The 23,788-nt window shown below is 35.9% G+C and overlaps 1 protein-coding gene and 1 non-coding gene across 8 annotated transcripts in view; one reads left to right on the top strand and one right to left on the bottom strand.

Moving 5' to 3' along the window:
- Positions 1-23,788, top strand: part of Nav3 (neuron navigator 3) — a 747,532-nt gene that overhangs the window by 426,840 nt on the left and 296,904 nt on the right. The gene's annotated exons all lie outside the window — the stretch shown is intronic.
- Positions 17,147-17,300, bottom strand: LOC116076627. Its single transcript, XR_004113031.1, has one exon. It is a non-coding gene; the product is annotated as a small nucleolar RNA U109 (small nucleolar RNA).

Genomic DNA, 23,788 nt, shown 5'->3' with positions numbered 1-23,788 from the left:
TATATATATATATATATCCATACCATGAACAGTTGGAAAATGTACCATAAAAATGTCAAGGGCTCATATTTTCCTTTGATGTATTTTTTTCTAATTTCTTTTTTTTTACTTAATTTGAATGTTCTAACCTCTCCCCTCATGTGCACTGGCTTTTCAACTCTTACTGGCTTCTTCCCTAAACCATTACCAACATGTTACTGTAGATTTGGAGCCTTTGCCTGAGACTATTGAGGATACATTTTAGAAAGAAGGCTTTTGTTCCCTATACTGGCCAGTCTCTCCACAAAATAATTTCTGTATCTTTTCTAGGTTTTCATATTATACAAGTACCACTCGCTCTTTATAACTCATCCTAAATGCCAAAGAATGCTGAAAAGTCCACATGATGGAAGTAAAGTTAAAGAGAACTTCTGTCCTTCTTGAAGATCTAGAGCAGTGTGTGGAAGTTAGTTCTTTGGTCCATGATAATAGGAATCACTCGCTCCGTGTTCCATTTAGTGAGTTCTAAGGATGGGCCCAGGAGGAATCACTTCTTTCTCATGTGTTTAGAGTGGTTGTAGGCTAATACTTAAAACAAAAGACAATCAAATGTATTGCTTATGACGAGATACTCTAGTTTAAGGTTTAGTATATACATGTGCATACATATATCTATTTATCTTATATGTATATAATATGTTGAGCATTTCTTTCTTTTCAAAGTCTACAATTTTTACTTACTTCCTAAGTTTTGTTTTGTTTTTGAGGCAAGGCCTAACTCTGTAGCCTCAGATAACCTATAACCCATTATGTAGTTCAGGCTGGTATGGGCATCATGGTCTTGCCTCAGTGTCCTAACTATATATTATACATAATATATATATATATATATATATACACTTATATGTTAATATATTTTATATTAATACATATCATATTTAATATATTGTTAATAAATATACATATTAGTAAGATATATAACTAATATACAATATATAAATATATAATGTATTGCTAATGAGGAAATTATTTTGTGGATTTATAAGGCTGTGAGAAATGTTATATAAATGGACCATTCCAAAATGATTCAAAAGTTGCTGTTTATGTAGTGGGCTGGTAGGACTAAAGTACAGAGGGAAAAAGCAGTTTTTAATGAGATAGTTTTGCAAAATGTCTAGTGGGTAAAGTGAAGTGTAATATCTGGAAAAATTATCAGGATTAGATCAGTGGAGAATGAACTTATTAAGTAGCCAAGGGGAAGGCACTTACATGACAATTAGACACAATGACCACAGTAGTGACATTTAGATAAGTCATGGCTGAGGGGATCTGATGCTAATTAGCATTATCTATAATTGCAGTATGCTAGGTAGTGAACCAAGAGCTTCCCTGGACATGATATTTAGTGTTCACACTAGCTAGGTGACGTAGACACTACTGTTGTCCTGAGGTTGCACATGAAGAAACTGAGGTTTGGAAAGGTAAAGTTACCAGCCATTTTTTCATTGATAGATTTTGGTGGAAAACAGGTTCAAAATAAGAGTTTGTGGTTGTGGAAAATGTTAATTCTTAACTAACTAACTAACTAACATACTAACAATGAAGACTTTTGATGATAGAAAATGTGCCAAGTGAGGTATCGATAGCCTTGGTGAAAATTTTCATATATATGTCAGGTATTAAATACCATTGCTAGAAATTGTAAATAAGTACTTGTCTATCTCCAAGTATGTAGAATTATCAGGAGAAGATGATTAAGTTGACACATAGCCTCTTCTGGATTATATGAGAAACAGAAATGAATAAAAGTCACCCCAAGATAGAAATAGAGCAGCAGATGTCAATAGAGTGGATCCCTGGCTCTGGCTTCCAGCTGTTTCCTTTTGCAAAGCTTCCCTGAGTGCTGAGGGCTGTCAGCACTCCTGTTGGCTTGCTCACAGGCTAGCTTTTCTAGAGCTGGCCAGCCCTGCAGCTGTAGGTCAGCCTGCAGTCCCCCAGGTAAGCTGTGCTTGCACATTCCCTTGTTTGTGTTTATAGAAACATCACCATTCCTTTTCGTAGTTACAGCTCTTTTGCCAGCTAAGATGTTAGAGATGCTTTAATTGGTTTTTGTCTTTTTGGTAGCACTTGAATAAAAATATTGAAGTAATGTCTACATTTGAACATTTTCTCTACAGGCTGGAGAGTCATTTTTCATTGTAATACATTTATTGTCCTTGTGAAATCATTGGCAGACTGAAACTGTTGCCTATTATTTTGTTTTGTGTTATAAAAAGTTCCTTATATGTTTCATCTCATTAGTTAAACTAGAAAATTATGTTAAAAATCATATCCTTCACATGTGCTGAATCTTGCTAATATTCTTTACATGACTCACTCTGTTGTGTTGACATTTTTTGTGTAGTTTTTGGAAATTTGCCAATAAGTTACATTGTTTCTTTTCAGTATCATATCCATCTTTCCTTTATTGAAACAGCAACTACTAAATATATCATTTATAGGCACATGAAGTCAATAGATATGTCATCAATTTTTGAGCGTTTTTTTTATACTTTGGCATGATACAGCACCAGTAGCTACCATATTCAACTTGTAACATTCTATATGGAGTATAATTAAAAGAACATTGTATTAGGCCCCCAAGGACATAGAGTTATGCCCAGTTCAAAGAACATAAGTAATTAAGACTTTATGTCATCTAAAACTTAAGTGAAACAAGAAGGAGAGGACCTGATGGGAATGTTCACATCGCACAAGCTGTCACATCTGGAGGATTTGGGATTGTAGAACTGTGTTGCTGACATTACTCCTCTACTTATAGGGAGCTGGGAATTTAGCAGGGACTCCTAGTGTGCTAGGCTTGCTCTCTATGCACTGAGGCACATACCCAGAGTGATACATTTTTCAAGGGCAACTCTTTTTCTCTCATTCTATTTCCTGATTTTGTCTCCTCCATTATTCTGTTTCTCTTGAGTGTTCTCAATGTTTTCTACTACAGTTAATTCTTTAGACCAGGAATTTAAATAGCTTAATATTAATGATCTGGGATCTGTTAGTTTTTGTTGCAAAGGTAGGAGAAGTAGTATTCTGCAAGTTGTGGAATATTACATTTGAACTATGTCTTTTATCTGTCCAAGTAAACATGAGAAAAAAAGAATATTTCAGAGAGAATACTGCCCATCAGTGTATGAAATAAGGTGCTATTTTATAAAATGAAAGATGATTAGGCAATTATAACAAATAGAAGAAGGTAGACAAGATAGACTGGTGTGGTTTGACATACTGTGAGATAAGAAGTGAAGTCTTAGGGATGGTGTTGGGACTACCCTGTACAGGCTGAGAGGAGATTGGTAACTATTAAGGTGACATTTGTAAACTAGAAACACAGCAATGAAATGAAGCAGGGAAAGATCCAGATTAGAAGAAGGCTGGAGCTCCAGAATATGGAAGCAAGAAAATTAGATGTCTTTATTCTAGAGCCAAACCCAAACCCAACCAAGAATATCACACTAGTAAAAGAAGTGATTTGAATTGATTCACCCGTTATCAACTACCCACATTATAAATCTTGTAAAAACAAAACAAAAGATCTTCTTTACATAAGAATGCAGATTTGTTTGAAACATTTTGAACTTTTCAACTTGTAGTATTTAAAACTGATAATAATTGACATTTTGAGTATCTACTGCATAATAGTTGTTAGATATATACAACTAATTTATTATTATTAACACAAAGTACGGACTGATTACCACTAATAACAGATGCTATGAAGCATTGGGTTACAGTCTAGTTTATCTGATTTTTACATCATCTTTGTTTTTTCCTTCATACAAGTGTGAAAGCAATTATTGAAAACAATGTTGTACTTCACTGACTTCTTGGAGACTGGATTTTACCAGAGGAAAAGTAGCAAAAGTTAAGGATTCATTCATCTAGGAGTTCTGACTTTGACAAGTTTCACTCTGTTCTCTTCTTGTTTCTCAGTTCCCACTGTTGTTCCAGTTTTTGTAAAGGAAAGAAATGGTTTTTGTTGCATTACTGCTTCCTAAAGCCTAGTTAAGGAATTTGATATCCCAAGGGTTTTTTTTTTAATTGGTTACATGGAAGGACTTCTCCTTTTCAAATTATGGAATTATTTGTTTAAAAGTATTATAGTTTTAATTAGAATATAGGTCACTAGATATGAGAGATTATGGCCCAAGAGTATCCATTCCTTGGTAAAATAATGTAGTATAATTTTTTATTAATTAATTTTTTAAACTCCATATTTCTCCCCTGATCCACTCTCTGATTCTATATAATTCTTAAAATAAAAAATTAAGAACACAAACAAATGAAAGGAACTTGTATCATGTGTTGTTATAAACTGAAGATGTGAGGTGGTTAAGTCCATACTCATTTGTAATGAAATATGTTAAAATAAATTTAGATACAATCAAAATGACACTGATAATTAAGGTTATACTAACCTCTATAATATATAGTCCCTCAGACTCCTAGATATAACAAAGTAGAAATATGTAATTCACCCCTTTAACGGCTCTACACAGCCAAGGATTGACAGGCTTACACAGGATAAATCTGGCTTGGCGCATATATTTTTTAGAATTATAATGTTATTTATTTTACATGCTGACTGCAGTTTCCCTTCCTTCCTCTCCTCCCAGTCCCTGTCCCATCCTCTCTTCTACCTCACCCCATCCACCACTCCTCCATTTCTCTTCAGCGAAGGAAAGGACCGGCCTCAGTAAATATCAAGCAACTATGACATATCAAATTAGCACATGCATTTTCTTTTTATTTGAACCCAGGCATGCTTTTCTGTACTGTCTATGGTTGCTCTTTAGATAGAATATCAAAGATAGATCTTTATAGAAAACTATGATCTGCATGAATTAAAGCATTTCTTCAATGGTCCAATAAGAAATGGTTTAATAACATATGTTTAAAATAACCCTGCAAACGAGGTAAAAATCAAACTTGTCTCATCTTCATGCCTCTAGACAGCAACCTGTGGGGACAAAAAGAAAAAGAAAATAGAACACTGGACATATGCTTAGCTAGTCTACTGACCACTAGGAGGTCCTCCCCTTTGTCTTACGCAAAGATAAGGGCATTACAGCCCAGATGTGTAGTCAGAAGTAAAGAAAAATAGTATTTAGAGAAATTTTATTAGTTAGAGATTAGCCTCAATTTCTAACTAAATCAGGTTTCCAAGATTAGACAAGGTTTTATGATATACATATATATATTGAAAATATATATTCTAGGGGCTGGAGAAGATTGCTTTGCAGTTAAGAGCAGTGACTGTTTTCCAGAGGTCCTGAGTTCAATTCTCGGCACCCATATGGTGGTTCACAATTGTTTGTAATGGGATTCAATCCAGTCTTCTGGTATGTCTGAAGACAGCTACGGTGTATTCATATACATAATATAAATAAATAAATCTTTTTTAAAAATTCTGAAACACTTAATAGTGTCTCATAGATTGTCATAGTTGTTCTGATGTTCTGATTTATATAGATATCTATTGAAAAGCGAACACTACATCAGAGAAGAAACATAATTCTTAAAATACAAAACAGAGGATTTGTAAGTTATCCAGGTTTTGAACATAACAATGTACATAAAGTTGATATAGATTTTTACCAAGAATTCTCAGATACAAAGCTCACTGTAGTCCCCTGTCTTCTCTGGCTATTTCCACAGTGTAACTTTGATGACTACCTTTTACTTCTTGTGTTCCAAGCCAATCCAGATAGATAGCCAGAAGTGGCTCTCGGATGTGACACTCAATCCTACTTCCAGTACACAATCTTTAGAATTCTTCTGTTGTTGGTACTGGGAACTCTCCATTAGAAATAGGATCTAGGCAGCCAAGAAATTATAAGATGTGAATTCTTGAAGTGAAGTTTATAGAGCCAGAGTAGAGTGAGATATCCCAGTGGGAAAGCATCATTTGTTGGTTTCTGTGTCTTGGTAAGTGGGTAGCTATGCAGTTATATAACAGACTGTTTACCCTTGGTTTGGAAAATTCATTTTTTAACTATTCCCACAACAGCATTGAAAGGGAATTGGGAAAGTAGTCACTGGAAAAATCACCACTAGTATTGAAAGAAGAAAGTCATGATATGATCCTCTTAGACTGCAGAAAGTATTTACAAAAAGCAATATTTAGAACACCTCATTTGAATTGTGAGATGGATCCTGAATGATACAACTTGTCTTTACAATGTGTTTTGCATGACAGTATATATGAATGCTACTATATTATTGGAATGTATGCCATGGTAACAGAAGGAAGAAGTGGGAGGCAGTAAGTAGACCAGAACAAGGCAGAAGGTGCTGGGAGGGCCTTGTGGGGAGGGATGAGTATGAACAAAATATAGAACCGGGAGTAAGTTCAGTAGCATGCTTGTATTGCATGCAAAATACCCCCCCCCACACACAAACAAACAAAATAACAACAATAACAAATAAAAGAGAGAAAAGGAAAAGAAAAAAAATAAACCACATGGTTTCATCCCTAAGACAGCTTGTGAGACAGGTTTGTGATCCCAGCAATTGGGAGGTGGAGTCATGAGGATCAGTCCTTTAAAATAACAAAGCAAGATTGTGACCAGCACAAGACCCTTTTCCAGAAGTGAATGAATGAATGAATGATCATATACATGTGAAATTGTCACAATCAAGCCTATTTGTATATTAACCAAAATATTGGGGTTCTGTTTGGTTTGGACTTTTGTTTTTTTTTTCAGTCTTATAGATGTTTAAGTGAAATGGGTGCCATTTTATCATAGGTTGGTTCAAGGGAAATTGACTACTTTTTAGTCTTCTAAATAATAGAGATTTTATATTTGTTTCTGAACCTTATATTTTAACATCTTTCTCTGCCTTTATTGACTTCTGAGAGTATTGTACTCTTGTCAAAATGTATGCTATTATTTTGTCCCATTTTGAACATCTGTACAAGAGGTCTTTTCTCCTTAAGCCATTTACCTTTTTTAATAGATATATTTCATTTACGTTTCAAATGTTATCCCCTTTCCTGGCTTTCCTCTCCCACCAGAAACTCCCTATCACATCTCCCCTCTCCTTGCCTCTATAAGGGTGCTCCCCCACCCACCTACCCACCAACACCCATCTCCCTGCCCTCACATTCCCCTACACTGGAGCATCAAGCCTTCACAGGACCAAGGGCCTCATCTCCCATTGATGTCTGACAAGGCCATCATTTGCTATATATGCGGTTGGAGCCATGGGTCCCTCCATGTGTAGTCGTACCTTTTATCACCATTTCTTTCTTGCTTTGGCAGGCTTCTTCATATCCTTGCTGTCATTCTGTTTCTGCCCATGAGCACAGGCTGATCATCCTCTCCAAAACTATGTTCATAGTACTATTTCTCTTAGACTTGATCTAGACCTTTTATATTCTAAAAAAAAAGACACTCTTTTCAGTAAATACAAATCCTTCTCTGTACTGCTCCATGAATCTTTGGTATCTTTTTTTGTTACCTGCTTATCCAGTTTTTTGGTCTGTCCACATGTGTTTGTTACATGCTTATGCAGGGAGATTTGCCTTCTGGATTTGTAATAAATCTTTCATAGGCAATTTTTTATATTTTATTTTATAACAAATTTCTGAAACTTCCATTTTAGATTTAGTTATTGTAATCTTGTCTTATATTTCTATATGAGGCTAACTTCATGAGTATTTAATTAATCTGCTGAATCTTTGTTTATTGTAAAAGAATGTATTCATGAATATATTCACATATAATTCGTGTATGTGCTCATTTGTATCGTGTAATATGAAGAGTGTTTTAAAGGCAGCAGTAGCATCATCAGAGATCCCTAATCTTCTAGTCTAAAGGCCCAAATGTTCTTTCATAGTTCCTGAAATTCATTAGACAATTTGCAAAGTAAATCTTAGAACATGAGTTTAATACAATAGCATTTTGGATGCCATTGAGATTGTTTTCTCTGTGTCTTCTGCAGCTGCACACAGAGAAAAAGATCTTTGTTTTCCTCCAATAGCATGCTGTTTCTCTATAGGACAGACAGGATGTGGTCTGGGAGAAAGTCCATTCTTTAACAATAGACTATTGACGGGAAGTTGGGGGAGTGCGAAGAGGAAGAGACGATTTGTCTACACCTAAAATTATCAGAGGCACTTGTTTACATGATAATATTAGATTCTAAGAATCCGTTTTTTAAAATGTCATCCATTTGCCTTATCTGTTTCAATTGTCTATGGAAAACTCTCTTCAATATAATAAGAATATTTTGTTTTTAATTCAGGGAGAAAATTTGCACCACATTCTATCTAAAGAAACCAGACAGGTAATAAAATTGCTCATAGCAATTTAGAACATTTCTCTATCCTTTGTGTGTTATGCCATCCTATGGAGCAATGTTCATAAGAATCAAAATGAAATCATTGAAAGGATGGGAAGAGTAGAGGGGGGGGAACTGTGGACAGGGTTCTTTGTACAAAAAGAAGAGTCTATTTTCATAAAAAGGGAAAGAAAGAAAGAAGAACAATAAAACAATAAGAAACAAAGAAAGAAAGAAAGGCTGGAAAGACAAATCAATTAAAATGTAACAGTTAGTTTGTATCATTCAGCCAGAAAGGTTTTCCCCTGAAGAATAAATGAAGAAGAAAAGGCCTCCAGACTTTCTTTACAGTTCCTATTGCAGGGCACTTTCTCATTTGATCTGCATGAGAAAAGATGTCTCAAGAGTATGGACCTCACAGGTAGCAGTGTCTCCCTTTCTCCTGCAACCTTGATCAAATAGCAATTATATTTTGGTTAAACTTTATATTTTATGTTTTAAAGAGTTGTAATAAAAACTCAGATTTCTTATTGCTATGTCCACTCTACAATAAATGTGGTTTGCTTTCCTTTCCAGAGACAGAGTTTCCATATAGACTGTCACCGCACGGACCTTTGTGACACATTTAAGTTGGTACAGTTAGTATCTTCCTGAAGGAAGAGCTAGGCTCAAACTCACATCTCTATTCCCTTTGCTCTCTTCTCTTCAAATGTTGCTGTGTACAACTTTTGTTAAACATCTTGACACCTGGATCTTCTTGGGGACACATTGCTATTCACCAAAGAACTTGGCAGTGGGTGCTTCCTGTTGTGGGACAAGCTTTCACTTAGAGAGTGTTTTAGAGGCATTAAGTTTAACCACCACATGAACAAAGTAGCAAGATAGCCTTCTCATGAGCATAATGGAATTTCAGAGTTCAGACTGAAGAGCTTCTTAGAGCCGACATGAGTAAGGCTGAGTAAGGCATAAGTCTTGGTATGGTCTTTTTTTAGTTTGTTCCAGCGAACAACAGTTGGGTTTCCTGGCAATGTGTTAATGGAATGACTGTTTTCTTTTTCTAAACTGTGTCTCAGACAGAGAGGAAGAAGGAACCAAGTGGATTGTGTAACTTTATAAATAGAAACAGCCCCATTGAAATAACAAGAGCACTCCGAGTGAAGGTAAATTTTGCTACTAGCTGTGAAATTAGGCGGTAGACTGAATGTAAGAGTCCTCCCATGTAGCAGCTTCTGGGATTGGCCTGAAACTGCTGGATGGGAAGCAACCACTGAACATCTTTGTTGTGCTTCAGTACATTCCAAGTGTTTTAGTCCAAATAAATCAAGACCTCTTCTCAGTTGGATATCATCTGGTTGAAGACATAGGAAGGTTGTCTTCCACTACAAATATTGAATAACGAGCTCATATGTTTTTCAATATGGCTCATAACTTAAGTATCTGAGGCATTTATATTGGCAAGAACATAAAGGATAGAGTTCTAGCTAACTACCTTAGCTTCTATAGAAGACGTCGTCCTGCCTTTGCTATGCAGTGTGTGGAACAGTAGCTGATTAAATTCCATTGTCCTTTTCTGTTAGTTCATCAATTCTCAGCTTCTCGAGTGTGACCCCCCAATTGGGCTCAAATGACCCTTTCATAGGGGCCACATATAAGATATGCTGTATAACAGATAGTTACACTATGATTCATAACAGCTGCAAACTTATGAAATAGTGCTGAAAATAATGTTATGGTTGGGAGAAGAAGGTAACCATAAGATGAAGAACTGTATTAAAGGACTGCAGCCTTAGGAAGGTTGAGAACCACTGCTTTAGATGGAAGGCACTTATAAGAAGAGAGAAATCCATACTTAACAATGTTTTCAAACACTCACATTCAGGTTGACAGGTAAAAGGGGAGAGATTATGCTACTTGCTCCTTGATCAGAATTTAGAAACTAAATTTTAAGTCTTTGGAAATCTTTGAATTTTGTGGTATATCCTTCAGGGACATTATTGGACAAATAGGCAATGATCTCACAATTATTCAAGCTTCACTTGATCTGGTAAAAAATGAAATTTCGCATGTAAACTCATGCTTAATGAGTAGCTCTCTTAACTCATGTTTATGTCTCACAAGAGTCCCTAGCACAATGTCTTAAATATGGCTAACAACTGAAGCATATTTGTTGAATAAAGAAAGGTGGAAATGATTTTTATATTATTCCATTGATAGGTTTGGTTCATGCCTCCTTCAAAATGTTTATTCCTAGAACCTTATTTTATTTTTCATGAATGTGAATGCCACCTCTGCCATTTGTGCATAACAGTGACTGGAGTGTCATAATTTAGTCTTTAGTGTGTTGTAACAAATCCATCTAGAGCAACACTACCCCAATTCATTCTGAAGACCTAAGTCATAAAATGGAGACTAATGAAGATGGAAGGGATTCTAGAGAAGCTTCTAATACAAGTCTCTTTTTTATGCCCAGATAAAATTAAACCTTAGCAGATTTAAATGAGTCCTCTGAAAGTTGTTACTTGAAAACTAATTTTTAAAGGTTTATTTGTTGTCTATGTATGCTTATAGCGTATCTATGGACACTTGTGCTATGGCATGTGTGCCATGAAGTGAACAGGAAGGTGAGAGAGCAACCTAGTATAATCAGTTCTCTCCATCTTCCTCTCTGTGCAATCTAGGAATTGATCTGAGGTAGTTTATGAATATTACCCAGGCTTATGTGACAAGCTCCTTTACCTGCCTGGTTAGTCATGGTCCCCAAACTCTGTCATTTTTAAACATAGATATGTACACTACTATGTCTACATTTTAACTATGGATATAACAGCCAATATTATAGCATGTCTTATTGAGAACTCTTAGTTAGGTTTTTCTATCTATCATGCTTCAAAAATATTATTCCAGTGCTCCAGGTAAGTCCCAGAGTCTTCTAGAAGCTAGTCAGAGCCTTGTGATAAAAAATTTGTAGGGCTGTGGGGCATGTTCAAGACATTCTTTAACATCTAAGAGTGTCTAGGCATTATTTGTTCTCCTTGTCAAGATGATCTCTGAAGCTGATTCTAGTCTGTCATAACACCCATGTTCTCTGGCTGTGGTAGTTTCGTGAATGCTAATAAAGCCTTCTTTCACTGTAGTAATACATGATCTAATTTTTCCATTATGAACTTGTAAGTTCCTTGAGGTGTAGTAAACTCAATCAATTATGTTATAAAGTATATGTCTTATTTAAAGGCTTTAAGATGCACTACTCCTTTCCCAATCTATTGGTTGCCATTTTATCTTATTGACAGTGTCCTTTGCCTGATAGAAGCTTTGCAATTTTATGAGTTCCCATTTGTCGATTCTTAACCTTATAGCACAAGCCACTGGTGTTATGTTCAGGAATTTTTCCCCTATGCCCATATGTTCAAGGCTCTTCCCCACTTTCTTCTCTGTTAGTTTCAGCATAACTGGTTTTATGTGGAGGTCTTTGATCCACTGGACTTGAGCTTTGTACAAGGAGATAAGAATGGCTTGATTTGCATTCTTCTACATGCTGGTCACCAGTTGAACCAACACCATTTGTTAAAAATGCTGTCTTTTTTCCCCACTGGATAGTTTTAGCTCCTTTGTCAAAGATCAAGTGACCATATTTATGTGGGTCCATTTCTAGGTCTTCAATTCTATTCCATTGATCTACCTGCCTGTCACTGTACCAATACCGTGCAGTTTTTATCACTATTGCTCTGTTATACAGCTTGAGGTCAGGAATGGTGATTCCACCAGAAGTTCTTTTATTGTTGAGAATAGTTTTTGCTCTCCTGGGTTTTTTGCTATTCCAAATGAATTTGTAAATTGTTCTTTCTAACTCTATGGAGATTTGATTTGGAATTTTGATGAGGATTACATTGAATCTGTAGATTGCTTTCAGCAAGATGTCCATTTTTACTATATTAATCCTGCCAATCCATAAGCATGGGAGATCTTTCCATCTTCTGAGATCTTCTTCAATTTCCTTCTTCAGAGACTTGAAGTTCTTGTCATATAGATATTTCACTTGCTTGGTTAGAGTCACACCAAAGTATGTTATATTATTTGTGGCTATTGTGAAGGGTGTTGTTTCCATAATTTCTTTCTCAGCCTGTTTATCCCTTGAGTAGAGGAAGGCTACTGATTTGTTTGAGTTAATTTTATATCCAGACACTTTGCTGAAGTTGTTTATCAGGTTTAGGAGTTCTCTGGTGGAATTTTTGGGGTCACTTAAGTATACAATCATATCAACTGCAAGTAGTGATATTTTGACTTCTTCCTTTCCAATTTGTATCCCTTTGGCCCTCCTTTGTTGTCTAGTTGCCCTAGCTAGAACTTCAAGTACTATGTTGAATAGATAGGGAGAGAGTGGACAGCCTTGTCTAATCACTGATTTTAGTGGGATTGCTTCAAGTTTCTCTCTGTTCAAGTTTGATGTTGGCTACTGGTTTTCTGTATATTGCTTTTACTATGTTTAGATATGGACCTTGAATTCCTGATCATTCCAAGACTTTTAACATTAAGGGATACTGAATTTTTTTAAATGCTTTTTGGCTTGTAATGGAATGTTCATGTGGGTTAGGTTTTTTTTTTTTTTTTTTTTTTTTTTGGAGATTGTTTATGTAGTGGATTATGTCGATGGATTTCCATATATTGAACTATCCCTACATCCCTGGGATGAAGCCTACTTGAATGTGGTGAATGATCGTTTTGATGTGTTCTTGGATTCAGTTTGCAAGAATTTTATTGAGTATTTTTGAATCAATGTTCATAAGGGAGATTGATCTGAAGTTCTCTTTCTTCATTTGGTCTTTGTGTGGTTTAGATTTAAGTATAATACATCTGGTAGAGGGCTAATATCCAATATATACAAAGAACTCAAGAAGTTAGACTCCAGAGAACTAAATAACCCTGTTAAAAAATTGGGTACAGAGCTAAACAAAGAATTTTCAACTGAGGAATATTGAATGGCTGAGAAGCACCTAAAGAAATGTTCAACATCCTTAGTCATCAGGGAAATGCAAATCATAATAACCCTGAGATTCCACCTCACACCAGTCAGAATGGCTAAAATCAAAAACTCAAATGATAGCAGATGCTGGCAAGGATGTCGAGAAGGAGGAACACTCCTCCATTGCTGTTAGGAATACAAGTTGGTACAACCCCTCTGGACATCAGTTTGGTGGTTCCTCAGAAAATTGTACATAGTATTACTTTAAGACCCAGCTATACCATTCCTGGGCATATACCCAGAAGACGCTCCAAATGTAATAAGGACACATGCTCCACCCATGTTCATAGCAGCCTTATTTATAATAGCCAGGAGCTGGAAAGAACCCAGATGTCCTTCAACAGAGGAATGGATACATAAAATGTACATTTACACAGTAGAGTACTACTCAGCTATGAAAAAATGTTGAATTCATGAAATTCTTAGGCAAATAGATGGACCTAGAAAATATCATCCTGAGTGAGGTAACCCAATCGCAAAAGAAAACATGTACTCACTGATAAGTGTATACTATCAAAAAAGCCAAATAACCAGGGTACAATTCACAGACTACATGAAGCTCAATAAGAAGGAAGACCAGAGTATGGGTGTTTAGATCCTTCTTAGAAGGAGAACAAAATACACATAGGAGCAAATATGGAGATAAAATGTAGAGCAGAGACTAAAGGAGAGGCCACCTAGAGACTGTCTCACCTGGGGATTCATCCCATATGCAGTTACCAAACCCAGACACCATTGTGCATGCCAACAAGTGCATGCTGAAAGGAGATTAATATGGCTGTCTCCTTAGAGGCTCTGCCAGAGCCTTACAAATACAAAGGCAGATGTTAGCAGCCAACCATTGGACTGAGCGCAGGGTCCCTAATAGAGGAGTTAGAGAAGGGACTGAAGGAGTTGAAGTGGTTTGCAATCCCATAGGAAGAACAACAATATTAACCGACCAGACCTACCAGAACTCCCAGGGACTAAGCAAAGGAGTTCACATGACTTCAGCTGCATACATATGTAGCAGAGGATGGTCTTGTCATGCAGCAATGGAAGGAGAGGTATTTGGTCCTATGAAAGCTCAATAGATGCCCCAGTGTAGAGGAATTGAGGGAAAGGAGGTGGGAATGGGTGGGTGGGTGGAGGAACTCTCATAGAAGCAGGGGAAGGGAGGATGTGATAGGGTGTTTCCAGGAGGGAGGGAAACCGGGAAAGGGGATAACATTTGAAATGTAAATAAAGAAAATATCCAATAAAATATTTTTTAAAAATGATGCACTGTTCCTTGGACAAGAAAATATTTCTTTGTATTCTAAAATGTGTTTATTCTTAGTCTCAAATCTCCATTCCTGAAGAAAGTTGGTGAACAGAAATGATTGGTGACTGCCTTGTTTTTGTCTATATTTCTGCCCTCTCTGCAGAGATAACCCATACAGCTTGGTCACTTGACATATTGAGATTTTATCTCTTGAGATGTGAACTTTTAATTCTATTGACAACCATCATGTGTCCTTTACAAGGCTCTATACCTTGTCATACCACCAAATTTGGAAACTAAAGTTTTTTCAGCATCACCACAAAAAATATACTAAGGTGCTAGAAACACCTAGATTCAGGCACATTAGAAGTGTGTGTGTGTTTGTGTGTGTGTGTGTGTGTGTGTGTGTGTGTGTGTGTGTGTGTGTGTGTGTGTGTGTTTTGCTCACAATTGAACCCTTAACTTTTGAAATACTAGGCAGGTGTTTCATGACTGACCTAGAGCTGCAGACCCAGAACCTCAGCTATCTAACAGTGACTTGTCATTTTCCATTTAGTGTTTCAGTTCCACAGATGAAAGGGACATTGCACTCTGGTCCACCAGCTACTATGTACAAACGGAGCAGAAGCCTCCTCAATTCTTACTCTAATATGAAGCTTTTCTTAGTACTTTTATTATGATTAATTAATTAATAATTAATCCTGGATCTGGTCCCAAAAAATAAACATATCCAACATCTTAGGTTTCTTTAACTTCTGTTTGTTTTGATAAACCCTTTACTAATCCCCCCATTTTCCCACTGTTTGAAATATTACTTATCTTTGCTCCTCTGAACACTCCATCTTTCATCTTCTTCAGGAGGTTTCAGAGTCCAATTTTGTCCTAAACTCCAAAGATTATGCATTTTATGAGTATAGGGGGCTTTTGAATTTAGAAATCATTTTTCTCACTTAGGAAAAGCTTACTTTCAAGGCTGCTTTATCTCCATGGGACTAAAATATTTAATATCTATAGATGAATTACATTTTTAAGTTGGGTTATTTTCTTTACTGTCTCAGTGAATAGAGGAATTATGGGTCACCTAAGAAAGAACTGAAGGGGAACAAACAGTGTTGAGTGATTTCAGAAATGCAATACCACAGTTGGCAATGAATATATAACCATGGTATGGTAACATCTTCAAATAATTGTATTTTCTTAAATGTTTTGGTTTTTTAAAAAATATTTTAATATACATAAATTCCTGAAAGCTCATAAAAAAAACCCCACAACAATAGCATCATCCTTCTCAAATGCTAGCCAGAACAGCTGTAGGTATGAAGGGCTGTCTCATTGGTCTTCATGTGGGCTTGACATATGGGGAAACTAAGGTGTAAAGGTGGCAAATAACAATAAGATAAATCATACACTGACAGTTCTATGATTTCCATTGATCTAACATAAATAATTGCTTCCGTGTTAATACAGTAGCAGGAATTAAGCAACAACTGCCTTTAGGAAACAAAGAAAGAATATCTAACTTTTGAAATACAATGTAGCTCTCTAAAGAAAAGATAGATATAATCAGCCTAACAGAGCCCATGGAGAGATGCAACTCAAAATAACTTCAGGTCAAAAACATCTACAAAATAAAGACTCATAAAGCACATGTTTCCCATAAGTTCATAACAGTACTTTGTAAAATACTTAGCCTGCTTTAAACATTTAAATTATATATTAATGTTTAATACAAACATAAACTGAAAGTATATCAATGGTAGGAGCTGATGAATTTTCAATAAAGGAATACACCTGTGAAGCAAATATAAAAAAGGAAACAGATAATTGCAATTTCTGACGTGGACAATTAATTACAGTTTAGATTACTTTTACATGCACACACACATACACAATCACATGCACATATGTAACCCACTGAATAATTTTCCTGTAGTATAGTGTATTCATTCTGTAAAATGTAAGAATTTGGATGATGTATAATTTGTTGACTTTATGAACAATGATGCCATGAACCACACTGTTCTTCTTTTGTGATTTAAGAACCACTATTGGATACAGAAATATGTAGGAATGAAATGGATAGCCATTGGGAGATAAATATGCTCAGACTGGCTGGTTGTTTCCCACATCTGTTATAACTAATGTCTTTCTTGCCATGTGGAATGCATCTCCAGGTGCTCCTGTCTCAGCCCTCGGTCACCCATTCCTAGGACATCAAAGACTTAGGTACTGTGTGGGGTTTACTGTAGTTGAGATCTACAGCTTTGTGACAACTAAAGGAATTGATCGTTTTTTTTTCCTATAATTTAATCTGTCACTGGAAATTCTCCAATATTATAAGTCTATACTTATTTTTTTGCCAGCTGCCAGTGTGAAAGACTATGAATCTACTTTCCCAAATAATTTGTAGAATGTAGAGTTTGTTAATATTCTGGACATGAGCTTCACAAGGTATATATTTCATAAATTATTTTAATATAAGTTTTCAATTAATGTACTATCTGTTCATAGTCAAACTATTTCTTTCTTTTTTTCTTCTTTTTTTCATTTTTTTCTCTCTCTCTTTCTGTAGGAGAAATATACTGCCACCCAACCTCTACTGTAAGGCTGGCAGCCCTGAGAACTCCCCTTTTAGTGTAGCATGTTCTGGATGTAGTCAGACTATTTCTAATTATCTGTCTATAGTATATCAGAAAGTATATATATTAACTTATACTAATAAAGAAAATTATCTCTGAATAGTTTGCGTTTGTTGATTTTAGTGCATTAATCTATTCTTTCATTCATATATTCAGTCATCACTACCCAAGTCTTGTTAGATTTGATAGTTCTACAAATAGGATTAAAAGATAGAATTGACGTTAGAAGCCAGAAATATTAAATAAAAAACAATAATTTTTTAGTCAAGATATGAGATTGAATCTCAGTGCATTCCCAAGGTCTTTGCAGCTGTATAGGTCCACACTCATACACACACACACACACACACACACACACACACACACGCACACACGCACACACACACATTGACCTTTTGAGCACACTTTATCGTACACAGGGCCAGGGAAATGAAATCATCTCATTTTATACTTTTCTTCTCTAAAAGAGACTTCCTTCAATACACTGTATGAATGCTTCCTAGTACCTCACATGCTGAAATAAAACAAATATGAGTAAATCCATAAAGTCTTATTTTATGATTTTTGTCAAACAGGTGCCTCCCATATTTTTAGTTAATTTTTGAATAGAAAAAACTTGGTGGTCATAAGATACTTTGTGTTTTAACAAGATTTCATGGTTAAAGATATTTTTCTTGATAAAGGTAGATAAAGGTGGAAGAATGAAAGCGTAGCCGTGAACTGTATAATCATGTGAGTTTTGTGTGTGCTGAACATGCAAACATGCTTTGGAATAACTGAAGAAGAATGCTTAAAAACACTGGTGTGATTTTTCGTGGATAGCTACATGTACTTTTCTTTCTTTTTTTTTATTAGATATTTTCTTTATTTGCATGTCAAATGATATCTCCTTTCCTGGTTTCCCCTCCAACCCCCCCCCCAAAAAAAAAAACAAAAAAGAAAAAAAGGAAAAGAAAAGAAAAACCATGTTCCCTCCTCACTTCCCCTGCTCAAGAACCCACCCTCTGCCACTTCCTGAACCTGGCATTCCCCTACACTGGGGCATAGAACCTTCACAGGACCAAGGGTCTCTCCTCCCATTGATGACCAACTAGGCCATCCTCTGCTATACATATGCTGCTGGAGACATTAGTCCCACCATGTGTACTCTTTGGTTGGTGGTTTAGTCCCTGAGAGCTCTGAAGGTACTAGTGAGTTCATATTGTTGTTCATCCTAAGGAGCTGCAAATCCTTCAGCTCCTTGGGTCCTTTCTCTAGCTCCTTCACTGGGGACCCTGTGCTCAGTCCAATGGATGGCTGTGAGTCTCTACTTCTGTATTAGTCGGGCACTGGTAGCTGTCTAAGGAAACAGCTATAACAGGCTTCTGTCAGCCAGCACGTGCTGGCATCCACAATAGTGTCTGGGTTTGATGATCGAATATGGGAAGGATTCCCAGGTGGAACAGTCTCTGGATTGTCCTTCCTTCAGTCTCTTTTCCATAGTTTGTCTCTGCAACTCCTTCGATGGGTATTTTGTTCCCCCTTCTAAGAAGGAACAAAGCATCTACACTTTGGTCTTCCTTCTTCTTGAGTTTCATGTGGTTTGTGGATTGTATTTTGGGTATTCCGAGCTTCTGGGCTAATATCCACTTATCAGAGAGTACATGACATATGTGTTCTTTTGTGATTGGGTTACCTCACTCAGGATGATATTCTCCAGATCCATCCATTTCCCTAAGAATTTTATAAATTCATTGTTTTTAGTAGCTGAGTAGTACTCCATTATGTAGATATACCACATTTTCTGTATTTATTCTTTAAAAGCCCAGTTTCTTAATTTCCAAAATTATCTTCTTCTCAATTATACCATCTATTCTTAGTTTTTTTCTAAATTTTTATCCCATATAAGTGTCCAGATTTTTGTACTTATACATTTGGTATGGAGTGAAGAGGAATACCAAAAGATTGCTTCTAAGAATGTATACATAACAACATCATTAAAACCCTGGTGTTAATTCTATTTCAAGAAATAAATAATACTTTGTAGGCCTTGGCTATCCATGTTTTTCATATATTCTTATCATTTATTTTTATGTGATATTCTTTTTTGTTTTTGTTTTTTTTGAGACAGGTTTCTCTGTATAGCCCTGGCTGTCCTGGAATTCATGCTGTAGACCAGGCTGGCCTTGAACTCAGATCTGCCTGCCTCTGCCTCCCAAGTGCTGGGATTAAAGGTGTCCACCACCACTGCCCAGCTTTATGTGATTATTTAAGACTGACAAGTAACACTTACTGAGATGATGACAGCGTGAAATTTTGGAGGAGCTGTTGAACAATAGCTCATGCTACCAAGTCTTGAGGATAGTGGGCTTTATTTTTCATCCACAATGTACCCCACCAAGATGCATCATCTTTGTTATGATACCAAACATTACACATCAGAAATATACTCTGTCTTTCAATTAAGTTTATATTTCCACTTTCATGATGCCCCATTTATTAGTTCTTGACCTTAGTGCCTGAGCCATTGGTTTTCTGTTGAGAAAGTTGTCTTCAATGAGTTCAAAGCTATTCCCTAATTTGTATTCTGTTAAATTTAGAGTATATGGTTTTATGCTGAGGTCTTTGATCCATTTGGACTTGAGTTTTGTGAGAGGTGATAAATATGGTTCTATTTATACTCTTCTACATGTAGACATTCTGTTAGACCAGTACTATTTTTTGAAGATGTTTTCCCTTTTCCATTGTATGGTTTTGGCCTCTTTGTCAAAAATCAAGTGTCCTTAGGTATGTGGGTTTATTTCTGGGACTTCTATTTGATTCCATTGATCCACCTATCAGTCTCTATACCAATACCACAGCTTGAATTTAGGAATATTGATGCCTCCAGAAGTTCTGTTATTTTCCAAGATTGTTTTAGCTATCCTGGGGTTTTTTGTTGTTGTTGTTGTTTTTGTTTTTGTTTTTTTTTTTCATATGAAGTTGATAATTGCTCTTTCACAATTTGTGAAGAATTGTGTTGGAATATTGATGGGAATTTCATTGAATCTATAGATGTAAGATGGCCATTTTCACTATGTTAATCCTACCTATTCATTAGCAGGGAAGATCTAGGTATGTGTGAGTGTGTGTGTGTTGCGTGTGCATGTGCATGTGTGCGTGCATGTGTGTGCGTGCATGTGTGTGTGTGTATGTGTGTGTGTGTGTGTCTGAGAGAGAGAGAGGGAGGGGAAGAGAGAGATGCTATAGGGGTGGGATTTTCCCTTCTTAGAGGAGAAAGGGAGGGGGAAATGTAAGAGGAGTTGAGAGAAGAGGAACTTGAGGAAGAGAAGGAGCCAATGTTGGCCTATAAGGTAAGTGAATAAATAAATAAACAAACAAATAAATAAATAAATAACAAAAAGAGAAAAACGACTATTTCTCCAAATGTTTCTTAGAGAAACTATTTTTTTTATTTTCTATGTATGATGGATGTTTAACTTGGATGTATGTATACCACATGGGTGCATTAAATCCACTGGAACTGAAGTTATAAAAGATTTTGGCCATCATGTGTGGCACATTGAATCCAAGTCCCCTAGAAGAGGAGTTAATACTCTTAACCACTGAACTATTTTACTAGCCCCCCCTCCACCCCCAAATATTATCTTTTGAACCATTTTCTAATAGGAAGAATGCCATGGTTTAGAAATGTCACAATAAATGAAAGTAACAACACCCTTACCATTAAATTATCTTGCAGTACTATGAAAATTATAAGATTAGAATATTTACTTTAGTAGAACTATCACTGTCTCTTTCCTAAATATTGTGTGAATATAAAGTAGTATTTGAAGTTGTTTCCCAGGCGTTGTAGAATCAAGTCCATTTTGGTCTCTGAAAACAATCTCTCCAGAACTTGAGTGGCTCTAAATTTTCACACTTATTTTGGACAATAAAAGAACAAGTCTGTGCTAATTGTTGAAACTTCATTTAAAAATATCAAAATTTAGCACCAGTTTTTCAAATCTTAATTGAATGCTTGACTTTTTTTTATATTATGTGCATGCATTTGAGTAATCAGAAAAATGAAAAGCTAGCTAAAGGGAAACCTGACTAGTGAGAGCATTGCTTTGACTTTTTGAGATACAGATCTTTTAGATCTAAATTGTAAGTTACACCTTGAAGAGGTAGGTATCTTATTCTAGTGTCCAGAATAATACAATACAACCCTTTAATAAATGATAATGTTTTTCATAACTCTAAAGTTTTGGATTTAATTCTTTGAGGAGTTATCAGACAATAGTAGAGGATACCAATATCTCTTTGTAGTAACTAAAGTGTAGGATGGGAAATTTCAAGCTTCTTAATTAGTTAAGTTTTATTCAGCATCCATGAAAAAATATAAACCATTCTACTTATTTTTAATTATTTAGCAGTACTTGTAATAAAGTATTTATGCATTATATTTTTCTTTGGAAATTTCTTTTGACTGATTAAAGCAATGATTTTCAACCTTCCTAATGCTATGGTCCTTTAATACAGTTCCACATGTTATTTTGACTCCCAACCATAATATTATTTTCACTGCTACTTCATAGCTATAGCTGTTTTTCACTAGTAGGTTAAAGGATTTTTAGACATATGTAGCATTTTTTTAAAAATTCCTTTACAGATAACATCTTTTTGAAAAGTCTCCCTAGGATTAACTTTTACTCAAAGTAAATTAATTAAATTTTAATATTTTGGAAAGTAAATATTCTGCCATTGTGAGCTAATGGAGTTATCACATATATAAAATATATGGATGAAAAGTTCCCACTTATGCTTCTAAGATTCTAGGGTTAAGACAGAGTTATACTGCTGTGTTTGTTTTTTGTTATCAGCCTGTCTGTAAGCCAGAGAATACATGGGTCAAACAAAAATTTACATCCAAACCTAAAGCCATCCATGCAATTTGCCAAGAATCAAAGTGCTTTTTGCATTTGAGACAAAGCCTAATCCACATTTATTTCCTGGCTTCAGGAATTTTGAGGGGTCAGTTCTACAGGAGAGCTCCAAGGGAGTTAGGAATCTGGCTTGTGATTTTCCTCCTGGCACTGGCTTCTGAAATAAAGTACAATCACTTATAATATTTCAAGAAGTTATCCATCATGCACATAGTAAAGCACATGGCTGTCATTTAAGCTCTAGAGTATGGCTTGAAGATTTTTGTATTCATGGGAGGTGGAAAAACATGAAAGGAAAATGGAACTGTAAGACAGGGATATTTTAGAGGGGATTCAATTCCATGTGGATGAAGAACTTGACTCAAAACACATATGTTCTAGGAAATGTTTGCCGAAGACTGGGTTGTTAATTATGAATTTCAAAGGGCGAACCATATATCTCAGATTCTTAGAAGTATGTAATACATATAACCATGTTCAAGTTAATATCTAAGACTCCAGCCGTTTACAGGCACAACTTTAATAACGACTTACCGAAAGAATGGCTGAGAAAACAGATATGTTGAAGACAGATGGGAACTCATAGCCGTACTTGTTACACTATCTCATTGTGGTTTTTATGACACTGTGGGAATCCTACTTCCAGAAGGAGGGGAGCCTCTCCACTTTCACTTCAGTCTGACTGCTTTTCTTTAGGGAAAGCAAAGACTCACAAATCAAAATTTGCTCATGCTAAACCCCAGGAACAGACATAAAGAAAGTCTTGCTTCATAAGCATGCCTATCCATACAACAGTACTTGTTCTACTGAAACCCCAATTCAAATGAAAGGGAACCAAATCTCTTGAAGCATCAGCTGGATACCACTGGATATGCTGCACTTTACAGAGAACTCTCTCTGGACCATTCTGCTGTGGTTTCCTGCAGAGGACGAAACAAGATTCTTTACCCCAACCTGAGCCCATAAACTGTTCCTGTTAACCCATTGGCATCACAACCTCACAGGTATTTCTTTTCATTATATTCTTTGTGGTGGCAGAAAGCGGAGACCCTTTTGTTATTTGTCAATGAATGAACATGTCATTTAAGATAACATATGCTTTCAGTCACCTTAGCAAAGAATGAGAAATAGAAGTTGGTCTTTCGACTCCAATTTCAGCTCTCTAAATCTCTAATTTCAGTTCAGATGGAATTTTCTTTAGACCTTGCAATTCTTAAAGTATTTTATTGGAATGTATAATAAATTTCCTTAGTATTTGTTCATGTCCTTAAGTTGACCCCTTACAAATTATGCTGTAAAACTTTGGAAACTCTTATTACAAACATGATTTGGAGGTGTTCTAATATACAAGCCCTATGTTAGAATGCTTGGTTTCTTTTTCTAAGAGAAATATATAGCACCATGAGGTAAGGCGTTTGGTCTTCTGAGACAAAGGTTTTCTCATAGAGTAATCATTCAGGCTCTAGGAAAATTAGGTGTGGCTGTGTTGGAGGAACAGTTTTCTGGGCATTCCAAAAACTTAGCTGGTGACCTTTGTGATGTCTTATTTAAAAAGATTTATTTGTTTATTTTATGTATGATTGCTTTATCTCCAAGTATATCTGCATGGCAGAAGAGGGCATCAAATCCCACTACAGATGGTGGGGAGGCACCATGTGGT

Source organism: Mastomys coucha, unplaced genomic scaffold (assembly GCF_008632895.1).
Source record: "Mastomys coucha isolate ucsf_1 unplaced genomic scaffold, UCSF_Mcou_1 pScaffold4, whole genome shotgun sequence".
Lineage (NCBI taxonomy): Eukaryota > Metazoa > Chordata > Mammalia > Rodentia > Muridae > Mastomys > Mastomys coucha.
The sequence above is the reverse complement of the archived record's forward strand: the minus strand, read 5'-3'. Positions and strand labels throughout refer to the sequence as shown.